The following is a 17,491-nucleotide window of genomic DNA, read 5'->3' as shown; positions in this document are numbered from 1 at the left end:
AGCCTTCCGAGTAGCTGAGACTACAAGCAGTCACCACCACACCCGGCTAATTTTTGTATTTCCAGTAGAGACAGGGTTTCAAAATGTAGGACAGGCTGGTCTCAAACTCCCGACCTCAGGTGATCCACCCACCTCAACTTTCCAAAGTGCTGGGATTACAGGTGTGAGCCACCGTGCCCAGCTGATGCTCTTCATTGATTATAGTCTTCTGCTCACTTGGAGGCTTGACTCCACACTTTCTTTATTATTTGCAGTTAATCTGTCTCCCAGCAATGCCAGTGGTCTTGAGTTTTTACCCATTAGCAACTGAACACTAGGAATTATCTATAGTAAACAGTACATATATGCACCTTTTAGCTTAGATTAAGATTCAAGAGATTTCCTACATAGATCTAAGCTTCCAAAGCCCATTTTCTTTCCATTTCAAATGGAGGTAAGCTGTCACACTTGGTAATGAGAACGTGCTCAGGTGCCCTTCCGTGCCCTACACTCAGAGTACACACTGACTTGTCCTGCTTTAACCTACAAAGTTCCAGAGAGAAGAGTGACCTTGATGCCAAGGGAAATTACCATTCCAGAATACAGCACAGTTTCAGCATCACAACTAAGAGTCACCATTTTGCAAGGCAATTCCATGAAGAGAAAAATTATGTTCTCATTCAAATAATGAGATAAATATAGAGTTTGCCCTGCTTTGGTGAGACCTGGCTAATAGGTTGTAGTCTTTAGTCTGGAGCTGAGATGGGAAGCAGGTCATACTATAAATCGATAAATAAATATAAAAAGAGAGAGAGAGAATCTAGTAAACCTAAGTGATTTATTCATTAAGACATGTAGAATAGGTGGGTTTGATGACTCATGCCTGTAATCCCAGCACTTTGGGAGGCCTCAGGTTGGGTCACCTGAGGTCAGGAGTTCAAGACCAGCCTGACCAAAATGGTGAAACACTGTCTCTACTAAAAATACAAAAATTTGCTAGGATGGTGGCAGGCACCTGTAATCCCAGCTACTCAGGAGACTGAGGTAGAAGAATTGCCTGAACCCAGGAGATGGAGGTTGCAGTAAGCCAAGATTGTGCCACTGCACTCCACTCTGGGCGACAGAACAAGACTCCAATTCAAAAAAAAAAAAAATGTAGAATATTAGTGACCTACCAAGTGCTTAGATGACTCATTGGCCATGGTTTAATAAATGCCCTGTGGTTTCTATTGAGTTTTGCTGCATGTTCCTAAGACCATATTTGCTTTCTCTGTGCATAGCAGCATCTGAATACAAAGGGGGCATGTCTGTCTCCAATGTTCAGTGGAGAAGAGGTTCACCAATAGTCTCTCCAAAAAGGTGTCTTGTTATAAATTGAAATACTCTTTAGGGCCTCGAAAGTGAATTTCATGTGTGCATATAATAGAAACCAGACCATCCCAAAATATTCTCCATGTTTTATAAAATAAATCTGGCCATTTTTCAATGATGAGTAACTAAGAAAATATTTGATTTATTTAAATATATTGTATGACCTTAGAATTTTATAGCCTAAAGCTCATAAAAAAGACATGTATGTGCACTCAGGGGTAGGGTGATTCACTTCACTTTAGCAGAATGTGTACGACTCGTGAGATGTACAGTACTGAGAACTGTGGGCTTGATTTTAGGGAAGGCTATGACTTCCTGTTTAGATGCTGGATGTTTTCTTTAGCCTCCAGGAGATAAATTCAAAACTTCCACTTTAGTTCAAATTATTAGTTGTTTAAAACACAAAGGGCTGTCTTTTTTTTTTTTTTTGAGAATGAGTCTCGCTCTGTCGCCCAGACTGGAGTGCAATGGCATGATCTTGGCTCACTGCAACTTCCTCCTTACGAGTTCAAGTGATTCTCCTGCGTCAGCCTCCCAAGTAGCTGGGATTACAGGCACCTGCCACCATGCCCAGCTAATTTTTGTATTTTAGTAGAGACCGGGTTTCACCACGTTGGCCATGCTTGTCTCGGACTCCTGACCTCAAGTGAATCACCTGCCTCAGCCTCCCAAAGAGCTGGTATTACAGGCATGATTCACTGCGCCCGGCCGAAGGACTGCCTACCTATGCATTCTAACATTTCCCCTTGAGTATCCTGGACAGTGTATAGATTACTTCACTTCACTGGGCCTCAGAGTTCTTATCAGTACAGTAAAAGCATCAGGAAACATCCATACTTTCCAAATTATTTTGGAGCAGCACTCAAAGGGCCTCCTCTAGCAGGAGAAGCTTCAGGCTGAAGGCGGGCTTCAGGGTGGCCTGAGGACTGAAGTGGACTGCTGACGCTTTCCCTCCAATTCAAAAGCAATGACAACACCATTTTAGTTACTTTGTACCCTAAGAAAAGACTTCTCTGGAACAAAATGTTAGTAGAGTATTAGAAATCTTCTGCCTCACAATTTCTGAGGCCTTTTTCAGCTTTATAAAGTTTTAGGCACTAAGATTAGAATTTATAACTGTAATTATGATTTAGGTTCTTCCACTAACTTGCTGTGTAACGTAGGCACATCACTCCTCCTCTTCAGGCCTTCAATTTTTTTCATCTGTAAGTTTAGAGAATTGAATGCAGTGATTTTGAAGGTTGCTTCTGTCTTAAAATGCTTTCTTTATTCTCCTCATCCTACTTTCCCAGGTATCTGCACACAGTGGCCTAAGGTAGAGGGATAAATGGGACTTAAAGAGAGGAAGATTACACTGCTTCCTCCTTTATTATTATTATTTTTTCTGTCGCTTGATGTTATGACTGAATCCATTTCAAGGAAAGTAAATAAAAGAAAGGATAAGTGAAGGACTGGATAAGCAGAGACATAACATTTAAATATGGTATCACTGTGAAACTGTTTTATTTGCTCCAGGAAAGATTCATGAAAATAACCTGTGAGGTTCTGACAAAGGACTGAGTCAGACTAAGATTACCTCACAACATTGCAATCTTACTTGTTTATAGCCAAACTGACTGCTGACCTGACAGAACACGTTGGGGATTTTCCTCCCTGCCAGCTTCCGCCATGGTAATGCTAAGTCATGCTTTCCCTAACCACTAGTTTCTGGAACACACTGCGCTTTGTGTCATAGGAAATGGGCAGGGTAGTTTCACCCACAAGGGTTCTTTACAGCAGTTTCCGTTAATGAGTCCTATACACTGTATCCTTGGGCAACATTCTCATAAATTATGATATGGTATCAAAATGCTATCCTAAATTATGTGCATATCTTCACTCCCTTGCAATTCCATGTATTCTATTCCCATCATCACAAGGAGAGGAATATTTTGGCCCCAGATAAAGGTTACCAAAGGAACTCTATTGACTCAAGTGTTCTCTTAAAAGCCTTAAGGGTACTTAAGGGTATGTGCTAGTATGTACTGGCCAAGGAAGGAGGTTGTGCTTTAGAAGGGAGGTCTGTAGCCGTTACCCATATTGGTTATTACCTGGTCTACTCACATTCCACACCCACTGGCATTTGGTTAGATTTCAGGCCTCTGAAGTTCTTCCCAAAGATATTTAGTCCCCTGCTTCTCCAAGCACTTCCTGTTTACACTATATCTGTCTCTAGAATATTTTTCTTTTAAGAATTTTTTAGACTGGGCACGGTAGCTTATGCCTGTAATCCTAACACTTTGGAAGGCCAAGGTGGGCGGATCACCTAAGATCAGGAGTTCAGACCAGCCTGGCCAACATGGTGAAACTTCGTCTCTACAAAAATACAAACATTAGCCAGGTATGGTGGCAGGCACCTGTAATCCTTGCTACGTGGGGGACTGAGGCAGGAGAATCTCTTTTTTTTTTTTCCAAGATGGAGTCTTGCTCTGTCACTCAGGATGGAGTGCGGTGGCTCGATCTTAGCTCACTGCAACATATGCCTCCCAGGTTCAAGCAATTCTTTTGCCTCAGCCTCCCGAATAGCCAACACACCTGGCTAATTTTTGCATTTTTAATAGAGATGGGTTTTTACCATGTTGGCCAGGCTGGTCTTGAACTCCTGATCTTGTGATCTGCCTATCTCGGCCTTCCAAAGTGCTGGGATTACAGGTGTGAGTCACCAGCCCTGGACAATGAGAATCTCTTGAACCCGGGAGGCCGAGGTTGCAGTGAGCTGAGACTGGGTCCAGCCTGGGTGACAAGAGCGAAACTCCGTCTCAAAAAAGAAAAAAAAAAAGAATGAGACGGAGTTTCGCTCTTGTCACCCAGGCTGGAGTGCAATGGCGTGATCTTGGCTTACCGCAACCTCCACCTTCTGGATTCAAGCAATTCTCCTGCCTCAGCCTCCCGAGTAGCTGGGACTACAGGCACGCGCCACTATGCCCTGCTAATTTTTGTATTTTTTTTTTCTCTTTTTTTGAGACGGAGTTTCTGTCTTGTTACCCAGGCTGGAGTGCAATGGCACGATCTCGGCTCACCGCAACCTCCGCCTCCTGGGTTCAGGCAATTCTCCTGCCTCAGCCTCCTGAGTAGCTGGGATTACAGGCATGCGCCACCATGCCCAGCTAATTTTTTGTATTTTTAGTACAGACGGGGTTTCACCTTGTTGACCAGGATAGTCTCGATTTCTTGACCTTGTGATCCACCTGCCTCGGCCTCCCAAAGTGCTGGGATTATAGGCGTGAGCCACCGTGCCCGGCAGAATTTCTTAACTTATGTACATTTCCTGCCTTTCCTGAAACTTCGGTACACCCTTTTGCATATGACTTTATCTCCACTTTCTTTTCTTTTCTTTTATTTTTTTTTTTTGAAATGGAGTTTAGCTCTTGTTGCCCAGGCTGGAGTGCAATGGCACAATGTTGGGCTCACTGCAACCTCTGCCTTTCAGGTTCAAGTGATTCTTCTGCCTCAACCTCCTGAGTAGCTGGGATTACAGGCGTACGCCACCATGCGTGGCTAATCTTGTATTTTTAGTAGAGACAGGGTTTCTCCACGTTGGTCAGGCTGGTCTCAAACTCCCGACCTCAGTTGATCCACCCACCTTGGCCTCCCAAAGTGCTGGGATTACAGGCGTGAGCCACCATGCCTGGCCTTCATCTCTACTTTCTTACCACCTGGAGTAATAGGAAGTGAGCATTTGTTACGTGACATCAAATCTCACCACTCTTCTGTTAGTTCCTCAATCATACAACAGAATCCTTTCATAATATTGGTGAAAGACTATTACAGTCACATATTCTTCCCATGGCAAATGGGAAAGGGGTCCTTTTCATAGGCATCAGGTATTTGGGCATTAACTACAGAGGTGGCCTCTGGGAGAGACGTAGCTCAATGGAGCTTGTAAACATCAATCACCAAGTCAAAAAAAAAAAAAAAAAAACAGAACAATTTATTCCTCCTATATACACAGATAGACTCCAGATGGTCCTGTTAAGCCTTTGTGACAATTTATCTCCCTCAAGATTGTTCTTGAAGATATTCATTTAACCTACTTATTCAACTAATTTCAGCCTAGTGGTTTAACCAAGGGGCTCACTGAACCTAGTTTTAATTTGTCTTATTTTTTAATTTTTTCAAAAAAATTTTTTTTTCCGTTCATAACTTCACTAAGACTACTTTTAATTTTAAAAGAGAAAATTAACAGGTTTTATCTGCAACCTTTTACTTTCTTAAAATCACTGAAAATTTTTTTTTTTTTTTTTTTTTTGAGATGGAGTTTTGCTCTTGTTATCCAGGATGGAGTGCAAAGGCGCAATCTCGGCTCACCGCAACCTCCATATCCTGGGTTCAGGCAATTCTCCTGCCTCAGCCTCCTGAGTAGCTGGGATTACAGGCACGTGCCACCATGCCCAGCTAATTTTTTATATTTTTAGTAGAGACGGGGTTTCACCATGTTGACCAGGATGGTCTCGATCTCTTGACCTCGTGATCCACCCGCCTTGGCCTCCGAAAGTGCTGGGATTACAGGCGTGAGCCACCGCGCCCAGCCTGAAAAATTTAATTGTAGTTTTTTTTTTTTTTTTTTGAGATAGAGGCTCACTTGTTGCCCAGGCTGGGCTCACTGCAACCTCTGCTTCCAGGTTCAAGCAATTCTGACATCTCAGCCGCCCGAGTAGCTGAGATTACAGATGTGCATCACCACGCATGGCTATTTTTTTGTATTTTTAGTAGATATGGAGTTTCGCCATGTTGGCCAGGCTCGTTTTGAACTCCTGGCCTCAAGTGATCCACCTACCTTGGCCTCCCAAAGTGCTGAGATTACAGGCATGAGCCACTGCTACCAGCCCTAATTGTAGATATTACATCTACTATGTAACATCAACCTGACCTGAAATATTTCTAGAAAATTACAAGAATAAATTTTGAAGTTAGAGAGGTCTGTGAGAAACAATGAGAAAGAATCAAGTTGCCTTTATTTATTTATTTTTATTTATATATATATTTTTTGAGACAGAGTTCTGCTCTTTTGCCCAGTCTGGAGTGCAGTGGCTTGATCTCTACTCACTGCAACCTCTGCTTTCTGGTTTCAAGCACTTCTCCTGCCTCAGCTTCCCAAGTAGCTGGGATTAAAGGCACCCGCCACCATGCCCGGCTAATTTTTGTATTTTTAGTAGAGACAGGGTTTCACCATGTTGGCCAAACTGGTCTTGAACTCCTGACCTAGTGATCCGCCCACCTCGGCCTCCCAAAGTGCTGGGATTACAGGCGTGAGCCACAGCACCCGGCCCGGCTTTAATTTTGTTTTAATTTAATTAGGGGGTAAGTTTGCTATTGAAAAAGTAGAACTTCAACCTGGCAGGTTGAAGAAAAGAAGGAAAGAAAGAAAAGAAGGAAAGAAAAAAGTAAATATGCCTAGGTCAGAAATGGAGGTCAAAACTCCCACACTGATTAGTAGTAGGACTATGCCTGTGAATAGCCACTGTACTCTAGCCTAGGCAACATAGTGAGACCCTGTTGCTTTGAGCAAGACTCCATCTCAAAACAAAACAAAACAAAACAAAACACCATGTTTTTTTGTGAAGTAATGATGACACCAATGAAAATGAAGTACACACCTTAGAATTTAGGTAAAACACAGCCTGAAAGCAATAGTTTGGTAGCATTTCCTAACAATTTGTAAGGTGGCGTGATGGTCTCTGAGGGCCGTGATGTCCAGAAGTAGAAAAGAGAGGGGCAGTCCACTACAGGATCTTATTTATTTTTTATTTTATTTTATTTATTTATTTTTTCTCAAGATGGAGTATTGCTCTGTCACCCAGGCTGGAGTGCAATGGCGAGCTCTTGGCTCACTGCAACCTTTGCTTCCTGGGTTCAAGTGATTCTCCTTCCTCAGCCTCCAGAGTAGCTGGGATTACAGGTGCATGCCACCACTCCCAGCTAATTTTTTATATTTTCAGTAAAGATGGGGTTTCACCATGTTGGCCAGACTGGTCTTGAACTCCTGACCTCGTGATCCACCTGCTTCGGCCTCCCAAAGTGCTGGGATTACAGGCATGAGCCACTGTGCCTGGCCTAGGATCTTATTTTTTTCACTGCACATGCACCACTTTAACCCCTAATTCTAAATTAATTTTCTGGTAGATATTCAGCCACTTTTGCATCTGAATGGCTTCATGAGCCAGTTTTCTGAGTGTCCTTCCCACTTTATGAGGCAATCACCAAAGATCTGGAGTAACCAGGCTAATTGTAATTTCTGGACCCATAATGGCCCTATTGACCTTCAGGTTCTAGTGTCCTATCAGCCTTCCAAATGTCAAAGCTAAGGGTAGAAATCCCCTGGTTGACAATATGTGGGTAAGGGGTGGGGGAGAGGTTATATACAATATCATTTCTTTCCATCTTGCAAGGATGATAAAAGATAAAACTAAGCTAGTGTTTAAAATACTACTCTTTAAATTGACATTTTTGCCTTTGTGAAGTAATATTGCTGCAGACACTAAATATGTTTCAAAAAATTTACAATACAGCATTTGGTAGGTTGGTGTTGGCCAGCAAAAGGAATATAAAGAAAAGCATCTGAAAAAATGTGAAGATGGACTTCAGTTTAATATGTTCAAAATGCAATGGTGGCCGGGTGTGGTGGCTCAAGACTATAATCCCAGCACTTTAGAAGGCTGAGGCGGGCAGATCACTTGGGGCCAGAAGTTCAAGACCAGCTGGGGCAGCAAAGTGATACCCCATGTCTCCAAATTTTTTAAAACAAATCAGCCAGGAGACCAGCCTGAGCAACATGGTGAAACCCTGTCTCTATAAAAAATACAAAAATTAGCAAGGCATTGTGGCACACGCCTGTGGTCCCAATTTAGGAGGTTGAGGTAGAAAGATCACTTGAGCCCAGGAGGTGGACAGAGGGTGCAGTGAGTCAAGATCACACCACTGCACTCCAGCCTGGGTGACAGAGCAAGACCCTGTCTCAAAAAAATATACATATATTAGCCAGGAGTGGTGGCACGCACCTCCTTGCTACTTGGGAGGCTGAGACAGGAAGTTCACTTGAGCCTAGGATTTTGAGGCTTCAGTGAGCTATAATTGGGCCACACCACTGCACTCCAACTTAAGCAACAGAGCAAGACCCCATCTTCAAAAAAAAGAAAATGTTAACAGAAAAGTGTTCTAGACCTTTGCTTAGTGGGAAATGGAAAATACACAGGCATGCTGTACATATTTGCTGACTGGCTGAAAGGGAAATCATTTCTGAATATTTTGACATGCCCCAAAAATGGAAAACACTCATCCATATGTAGTCTAGGCAGTCATTTATGTGTGAGGAGAAATACAGATTTGAGAATAATTATCCCAAATTTCACAACCTCCAGAGAATCCCGCATGCCACAATTGCAAAAAGCAGTACTTATCATTTAAACAATATTCCTTGCTATTCTATTTTGGGAAAGTTATTCCTGAAAAATATATAAGAAGCTAATAAAAAGGAAAGATTTATATTTAATTATTTGCATTCCAAATGTGAAATAGATACAAAGTTATCATTAAATATATTTCCTAGCACATTTCAATAAATTTACTAAATTATAATGATGAAAATGTTTTTAAAATCATGGAATAACAAGGAATTATATATGAGAGAGAAATATACTGACGAGAACTCCTCAGTGATGTCCCCAATCACATGAAAGCCAGAGCTCGCGTAAAACTAAAATAAAAGGCTCTGATCATTTTGAGTCCGTTACAGATTTTTGTTTTCTAAAATTCATCAATGATATCACAAAGCAAATAAAAGTAAGTTCTGAGCTAAGGTTTTCTCTATTTAAAGAGTCTGATTTGGACATAAGGCTCTCCATTCCCTCTATCATCACTCTAATAAGCCAATTTAATTTTATAAGCATTTATCACTGCCATTTTATGGCCCTTAAGACCATGCAATAGAAACTACTTAAAAAGAAGTAAAAACAATGTGAGTCATAATTTTAGTATGCTTACAGATGAGTAAGACAGCCCAGGAGGGAACTGAAAACTTTCTTGTTGTAACTTCTTAGTAACTAAGATTTAGTGAAAGCTCTGAAAGTATCTGAGGGATACTCATTTTGATGTGTCTTAGTATTCCTTATCAAAGTAGCAGAATCAAATATAGTTTTATTTATAGGGTACTCCCACTGAAACTACTAATAGAGAGACCTATGTGTAAAAAGGTTGTAAGTCATAGACTGATAGTAAAAGTGAGAGCAAATCTTGCCATTCACAGTGCTTTTTCAACAAGAACATTTTTATATATATCTAAACAGTACAAATTTTTCTTCAAAAAAGTCTAGAGAGCTTCATTACTATGTTTCAGTTGGACCTAAGTAAATGGTGATTTTAAGACTTTCAAGATGGGCAAGTGTGTTAAGAGTTCTTTTCACCCACACCTCCCAGTGGGATAATAAAACATAGCTTTTATAGTTCTTAGAATTTTAACTCTATTTAAGTGTTATAAAAATACATTTACCACCTAAAATAAAACTTTGAACAAGACACTTTAATAACAACTTTAAAAAAAATTTCCGGCTGGGTGCAGTGGCTCACTATCACCTGTAATCTCAGTGCTTTGGAAGGCTGAGATGGAGGATTGCTTGAGCCAGGAGCTCAAGACCAGACTAGACAACATAGTAAGACCCTATCTCTAAAGAAAAGAAATCAAAATGTTAGCTAGGTGTGGTAGTGCATGCCTATAGTCTTAGCTACTTGTAAGAATGAGGCAGAAGGATTTCTTGAGGCCCAAGAGGTCAAGACTGCAGTGAGCCGTAATCACACCACTACACTATAGTCTGTGCAACAGGCAAGACCCTGTTTCAAAAAAAAATTATACCACTCAACATTACTTTTCTTGACACAGGATTCTTGAAAACAATACTATGGAATACTATGTTGCTAATAGTTCTTATTACTTGTGTGTGTGTGTGTGCGTGTGTGTGTGTAAAACATCTATAATTTTTAAAACTTCTTTCCAAGTTCAAGAAGGAAGTATAATTTTCTTAAAAAAATTATTGAGACAACTGAAAATAGAAATAAAACATATCTACCAGGTGTAGTGGCTCACTCCTGTAATCCCAGCACTTTGGGAGGCTGAGACGGGCAGATCACCTGTGGTCAGGAGTTTGAGACCACCCTGAACAACATGGCAAAACCCCATCTCTACTAAAATACAAAAAATTGGCCAGGCACGGTGGCTCAGGCCTGTAATCCTAGCACTTTGGAAGGCCAAGGTGGGCAGATCACCTGAGGTTGGGAGTTTAAAACCAGCCTGTTCAACATGGAGAAACTCCATCTCTACTAAAAATACAACAAAATTATTAGCCAAGCGTGGTGGCACATGCCTGTAATCCCAGCTACTCAGGAGCCTGAGGTAAGACAATCACTTGAACCAGGGAGGCGGGGTTGCAGTGAGCCAAGATCGCACCATTGCACTCCAGCCTGGGCAACAAGAGCAAAACTCGGTCTCAAAAAAAAGAAAAGACAAGACATCAAAATCTATGTAATAACACAAAAGCAGTACTAAAAGGGAAGTTTATAATGATTAACAGCTATATCAAAACAGCAGAAAGACTTCAAATGAGCAACCTAATGATGCACCTCAAAGAACTAGAAAAGCAAGAATAAAATTAAACCCAAAATTAGTACAAGGAAAGAAATAATGAGGATCAGAGCAAAAATAAATGAAATTGAAACTGAAAAAGCAATACAGAATACCAACAAAATGAAAGTTCATTTTTTTAAAGATAAAATTGACAAACTTGTAGCTAGACTAAGAAAAAAAGAAAACCCAAACAAATAAAATCAGAAATGAAAAAGGTTCATAACAACTAATGCTGCAGAAATACAAAGAATCATTAGAGACTACTGTGAACAACTATATGCAAACAAATTGGAAAACCTAGAAGAAATGGATAAATTTCTGGACACATACAATCTACCAAGATTGAGCCATAATCAAATAGAAAAACCTTAACAGACCAATAATAAGTAAAGAAATCAAAGCTATAATAAAAAGTCTCTTAAATAAAAGCTCAGGATTTGATGGCATCACTGTTGAATTCTACCAAACATTTAAAGAACAAATACTACTGGCCGGGGCAGTGGCTCATGCCTATAATCCCAGCACTTTGGGAGGCCATGGTGGGCAGATCACGAGGTCAGGAGTTCCAGACCAGCCTGACCAACATGGTGAAACCCCATCTCTACTAAAAATACAAAAATTAGCTAGGTGTGGTGGTAGGCACCTGTCCCTAGCACTTTGGAAGGCCAAGCGGGCGTATCACGAGGTCAGGAGATAGAGACCATCTTGGCTAACACAGTGAAACCCCATCTCTACTAAAAATACAAAAAATACAAAAAAGTAGTCCCAGCTACTTGGGAGGCTGAGGTAGGAGAATCACTTCAACCTGGGTAGTGTAGGTTGCAATGAGCTGAGATCGTACCACTGCACTCCAGCCTGGGCAACAGAGCAAGACTCCATCTCAAAAAAAAAAGATCCATACAAGGAAAACTATAAAACACTGATGAAAAAATTAAAGAGGACACACAAAAAAATGGAAAGATTATTTATGTCCATGGAATGAAAGAATTAACATTGTTAAAATGACAATATTATCTAAGGCATTTTACAGATTCAACATAATCTCTATCAAAATATCAATGATATTCTGCACAGCATTAGAAAAAGAAATCCTAAAACTTACATAGAAATACAAAAGACCTTGAATAGCCAAAGTAACCCTGAGTAAGAAGAACAAAGCTGGAAGCATCACACTACCTGACTTCAAAATATACTACAAAGCAGCTGGATGCAGTGGCTCATGCCTGTAATCCTAGCACATTGGTAGCCAAGGTGGGTAGATCATGAGGTCAGGAGTTTGAGACCAGCCTGGCCAAGATGTTGAAATCCCGCCTCTACTAAAAATACAAAAATTAGTCAGTCGCCATGGCAGGTGCTTGTAATCCCAGCTATTCGGGAGCCTGAGGCAGGAGAATCGCTTGAACCTGGGAAGCAGAGGTTGTAGTGAGCCGAGACTATACCACTGCACTGCACTCTAGCCTGGGTAAAAGTGCAAGACTTGGTCTCAAAAAAAAAAAGAAAAAAAATGCTACAAAGCTGTCATAACCAAATCAGCATGGTACTGGCATAAACACAGAGACATAAACCAATGTAACAGAACTGGAAACTCAAATATAAATCTGTGCATTTATAGTCAACCCCTTTTTTGGCAAAGTTGCCATAATATACAATGAGGAAAGGGCAGTCTCCAATAAATAGTGTTGGGAAAACTGGATAATCATATGCAGAAGAATGAAATCAGACCCCTATTTCTCACCATACACCAAAACCAATCAAAATAGATTAAAGATTTAACTCTAAGAACTGAAATTATAAAACTACTGGAAGAAAATATTGGGAAAATTCTCCAGAACATTGTTTTGGGCAAAGATTGTGTGTGTGTGTGTGTGTGTGTGTGTGTGTGTGTGTGTGAGAGAGAGAGAGAGAGAGAGAGAGAGAGAGAGAGACCTGGAAAGCACAAACAGACAAATTGTATTACAAGGTAAAAACCTCCTCCACAGCAAAGGAAACAAGCAACAAAGTGAACAGGAAGTCCTAGCCAGAGCAATCAGGCAAGATAAAGAAATAAAAGGCAGCCAAATGTCCAGAGTCAAATGATCTCTCTTTGAGGACGATATAATTCTGTAAACAGAAAACCCTAAAGACTGTCAAACAGCAACTAGAATTCATAAATGACTTTAGTAAAGTTTCAGGATACAAAATCAATGTACAAAAACAGTAGCATTTCTTTTTATTTTATTTTTTATTTTTTGAAATGGAGTCTTGCTATGTTGCTCACGCTGGAGTGCAATGGCATGATCTTGGCTCACTGCAACCTCTATCTCCCAGGTTCAAGTGATTCTTCTGCCTCAGCCTCCCTGAGTAGCTGGGACTACAGGCACATGCCACTACACCTGGTTAATTTTTGTATTTTTAGTGAAGATGGTGTATCCCCATATTGGCTAGGCTGGTCTCAAACTCCTGACCTTAGGTGATCTGCTCATCCCGGCCTCCCAAAGTTCTGGGATTATAGGCATGAGCCACCATGCCTGGCCAAATGGTAGCATGTCTATACACAAATAACATTCAAGCTCTAATTAAGAATACAATCCCAGCTCTCAGTTGCCACCACCAGCCTGCACACCGCATTCTCCTGCCACTCTGTTCGTTGCCTCACTCCTCTGCAGGTCACAATGGAAGAAGAGATTGGCACACTCATTATTGACAATGGTTCCAGCATGAGCAAAGCTGGCTTTGCTAGGGATGACGTCCCCCCAAGTTGTGTTTCCCTCCATCGTCAGGTGCCCCCAGCACTAGGGCGTGATGGTGGGCATGGGCCAGAAGGACTCCTATGTGGGCAACGAGGCCCAGAGCAAGTGCAGCATCCTGACCCTGAAGTACCCCATCGAGTATGGCATCATCACCAACTGGGACGACATGGAGAAGATCTGGCACCAAACCTTCTACAACGAGCTGCGTGTGGCCCTGGTACTGTTGACTGAGGCCCTCCTGAGCCCCAAGGCCAACAAAGAGAGGATGCCTCAGATGATGTTTGAGACCTTCAACACTCTGGCCATGTATGTGGCTCTCCAGGTTGTGCTGTCCCTGTATGCCTCTGGGCGCACAACTGGCATTGTCATGGACTATGGAGATGGGGTCACCCACATGGTGCCCATCTACATGGGCTATGCCCTACCCCATGCCATCCTGAGTCTGGACCTGGCTCTCTAGGACCTGACCAACTACCTCATGAGGATCCTCACCGAAAGTAGCTACAGCTTCACCACCACAGCGGAGCGGGAGATCGCGTGCAACATCAAGGAGAAACTGTGCTATGTCACCCTGGACTTCAAGCAGGAGATGGCCACCACTGCATCCTCCTCTTCCCTAGAGAAAAGCTACGAGCTGCCTGATAGCCAGGTCATCACTGTCGGCAACAAGCGGCTTCGGTGTCCGAAGGTGCTGTTCCAGCCTTCCTTCCTCGGCATGGAATCTTGCGGCATCCAAGAGACCACCTTCAACTCCATCATGAAGTGTGATGTGGACATCCGCAAAGACCTGTATGCCAACACGGTGCTGTCCGGTGGCACCACCATGCACCCAGGCATTGCCGACATGATGCAGGAGATCACCACTCTGGCAGCCAGAGTGCAAGTACTCAATGTGGATCCTCGGCTCCTTCCCGGCCTCACTGCCTTCCTTCCAGCAGATGTGGATTAGCAAGCAGGAGTACGACGAGTCCAGCACCTCCATCATCCACCACAAATGTTTCTAAATGGACTCCGAGCAGATGTGTAGCACTTGCTGCATGGGTTAATTCACAAGTATAAATCTGCCCCTGGAAAATGCATACATCTCATGCTATCCTCACGAAACTGGAATAAGTCTTCAGAAAGAAACTGTCTGTGAAGCTTGTACCTGATTATCAGCATTGGATTGTAGAACTTGTTGCTGATTTTGACCTTGTATTCAAGTTAACTGTTCCCCTTGGTATTTGTAGAACACATGTACATATCTTTGATTTCAACCCTTAGTATATGCGGCTTGGTCACTTTGAGGTTGAGGTAAGTACGTACTTGTGGAAGACAAGTCTGTGGCGTGGTGAGTCTGCGTGGCCAGCAGTCTCTGATCTGTGCAGGGTATTAATGTGTCAGGGCTGAGTGTTCTGGGATTTCTCTAGAGGCTGCAAGGGCTCCTGAACCAGTTGTTTCTGTCCTGCCAGTCTGTCAGGGTTGGAAACTCCAAGCCATAGGACCCAGTTTCCTTTCTTAGCTGATGTTTTTCTGCCAGAACACCGTGCCCTGTTACTTGCCTTGAGTTGGAAGCGGTTTATATTTACACCTACAAATATATTTATCCTTTTAATTTATGTAGGGTTTCTTTTGTACACAATTCTCAATTCTTTAAAGAAATGACAACAAACTTTGTTTTCTACTGTTAAGTGAGAACATTAGGCCCCAGCAACATGTCATTGTGTAAGGAAAAATAAAAGTGCTGCTGTAACCGGAAAAAAGAATGCAATCCCATTTATAACAGCCACGCACAAAAGAAAATATCTAGGAATACATCTAAGCAATGAGGTGAAAGAGCGTTACAAGGAGAGCTACAAAACACTGCCAAAAGAAATCAGAGTCGACACAAACAAATAGAAAACATTCCATGCTTATAGATTAGAAGAATCAATATTGTTAACATGGCCATATTGCTCAAAGCAGTCTACAGATTCAATGCTATTCCTATCAAACTACCAACATTATTTTTCACAGAATTAGAAAAAACTCTTCTAAAATTAATATGGAACCAAAATGCCAGAATAGCCAAAGCAATCTTAAGCAAAAAGAACAAAGTCGGAGACATCAAATATCCTGACTTCAAAATATACTATAAAGTTACAGTAACAAAACAGCATGGTACTGATACAAAAACAGACTCATAGACTAATGAAATAGAATAGAGAATCCAGAAATAAAGAAGGTTACACATCTGTAACCATCTGATCTCTGACAAAGTCGACAAAAATAAGCCCTGAGGAAAGGACTCCCTACTCAATAAATGGTGCTTGGGTAACTGGCTAGCCACATGCAGAAGAATGAAACTGGACTCTTACCTTTCACCATATACAAAAATTAACTCAAAGATTTAAATGTAAGACTTCAAACTACAAAAATCTGGAAGAAAACCTAGGAAATACCATCTGGATATGGGCTTTGGCAAAGAACTTATAACTAAGTCCTCAAAAACAACTGCAACCAAAATTGACAAGTGAGACCTCACTAAACTAACCAGCTTCTGCACAGCAAAAGAAACTGTCAACAGAGTGAACAGACAACCTACAGAATGGGAGAAAATATTCACAAACTAGGCATCTGACAAAGGCCTAATATCCAGAATCTGTAAGAAATTCAAATCATCAAGCAAAACACAAACAATCCCATTAAAAGTGAGCAAAAGGCCAGGCGCAGTGGCTCACGCCTGTAATCCCAGCACTTTGGGAAGCCGAGGGGGGTGGATCATGAGGTAAAGAGATTGAGACCATCCTGGCCATGGTGAAACCCTGGCTCTACTAAAATACAAAAAATTAGCTGGGCATGGTGGCGTGCACCTGTAGCTCCCAGCTTCTCAGAAGGCTGAGGCAGGGGAATTGTTTGAACCCAGGAGGTAGAGGTTGCAGTTAGCTGAGATTGTGCCACTCCAGCCTGATGACACAGCAAGACTCCATCTCAAAAAAAGTGAGCAAAAGACATGAACACACACTTCTCAAAAGAAGACACACAGATGGCATGAAACATCTGAAAAATGTTCTACATCACTAATCATCGGAGAAATGCAAACCAAAGCCACAATGAGATATCATCTCACCCTAGTTAGAATGACTTTTATCAAAAAGAGAGGGAATTGCCCGGGTGTGGTGGCTCATGCCTGTAATCTTAGCACTTTGTGAGGCCAAGGTGGGCACATCGCCTGAGGTCAGGAGTTTGAGACCAACTTGGCCAAACACAGTCTCTACTAAAAATACAAAAATTAGCCAGGCTTGGTGGCCTGTGCCTGTAGTCCCAGCTACTCAAGGGGCTGAGGCAGAAGAAGCCTTTGAACCTGGGAGGCGGAGGTTGCAGTGAGCCAAGATTGCGCCACTGCACTCCAGCCTGGGCGACAGAGCGAAACTCTGTCTCAAGAAAAAAAAAAAAAGACAAAATGTGGTATACATACACAATGGAATATTATTATTATTTAGCCATTAAAAGAATGAAATCCCATCATTTGCAGCAACATAGATGGAACTGGAGGTCCTTAAGTCAAGTGAAGTCAGCTGAGCACAGAAAGACAAATATCTCTTGCTTACAGTTCCTGAAAAGAATGAAGGAAAAAAATGTTGATTTAAAATTTTAAAAAGACAAATATCTCAGGTTCTCACACATATGGAAGCTAAAAAGTGAATCTAGTGAAGGTAGGGAGCAGATGGATGGTTACCAGAGACCAGAAAGAATAGGAGGGAGGGAAGGATGAAGAGAGGTTGATTCATAGGTACAGACA

The 17,491-nt window shown here is 41.8% G+C and overlaps 1 pseudogene; it reads left to right on the top strand.

Annotated features, from left to right (window-relative positions):
• The first annotated feature begins 13,653 nt into the window (after positions 1 to 13,653).
• On the top strand, positions 13,654 to 14,735 carry LOC105706641 (actin, cytoplasmic 2-like; annotated as a pseudogene).
• Positions 14,736 to 17,491: the final 2,756 nt, after the last annotated feature.

The sequence above is a fragment of the Aotus nancymaae genome, unplaced genomic scaffold (assembly GCF_030222135.1).
Source record: "Aotus nancymaae isolate 86718 unplaced genomic scaffold, 86718_ANA_hifiasm-v0.15.2.pri h1tg000019l, whole genome shotgun sequence".
NCBI lineage: Eukaryota > Metazoa > Chordata > Mammalia > Primates > Aotidae > Aotus > Aotus nancymaae.
Note: the sequence above shows the minus strand (reverse complement) of the source record. Positions and strands in the feature narration are given on the sequence as shown.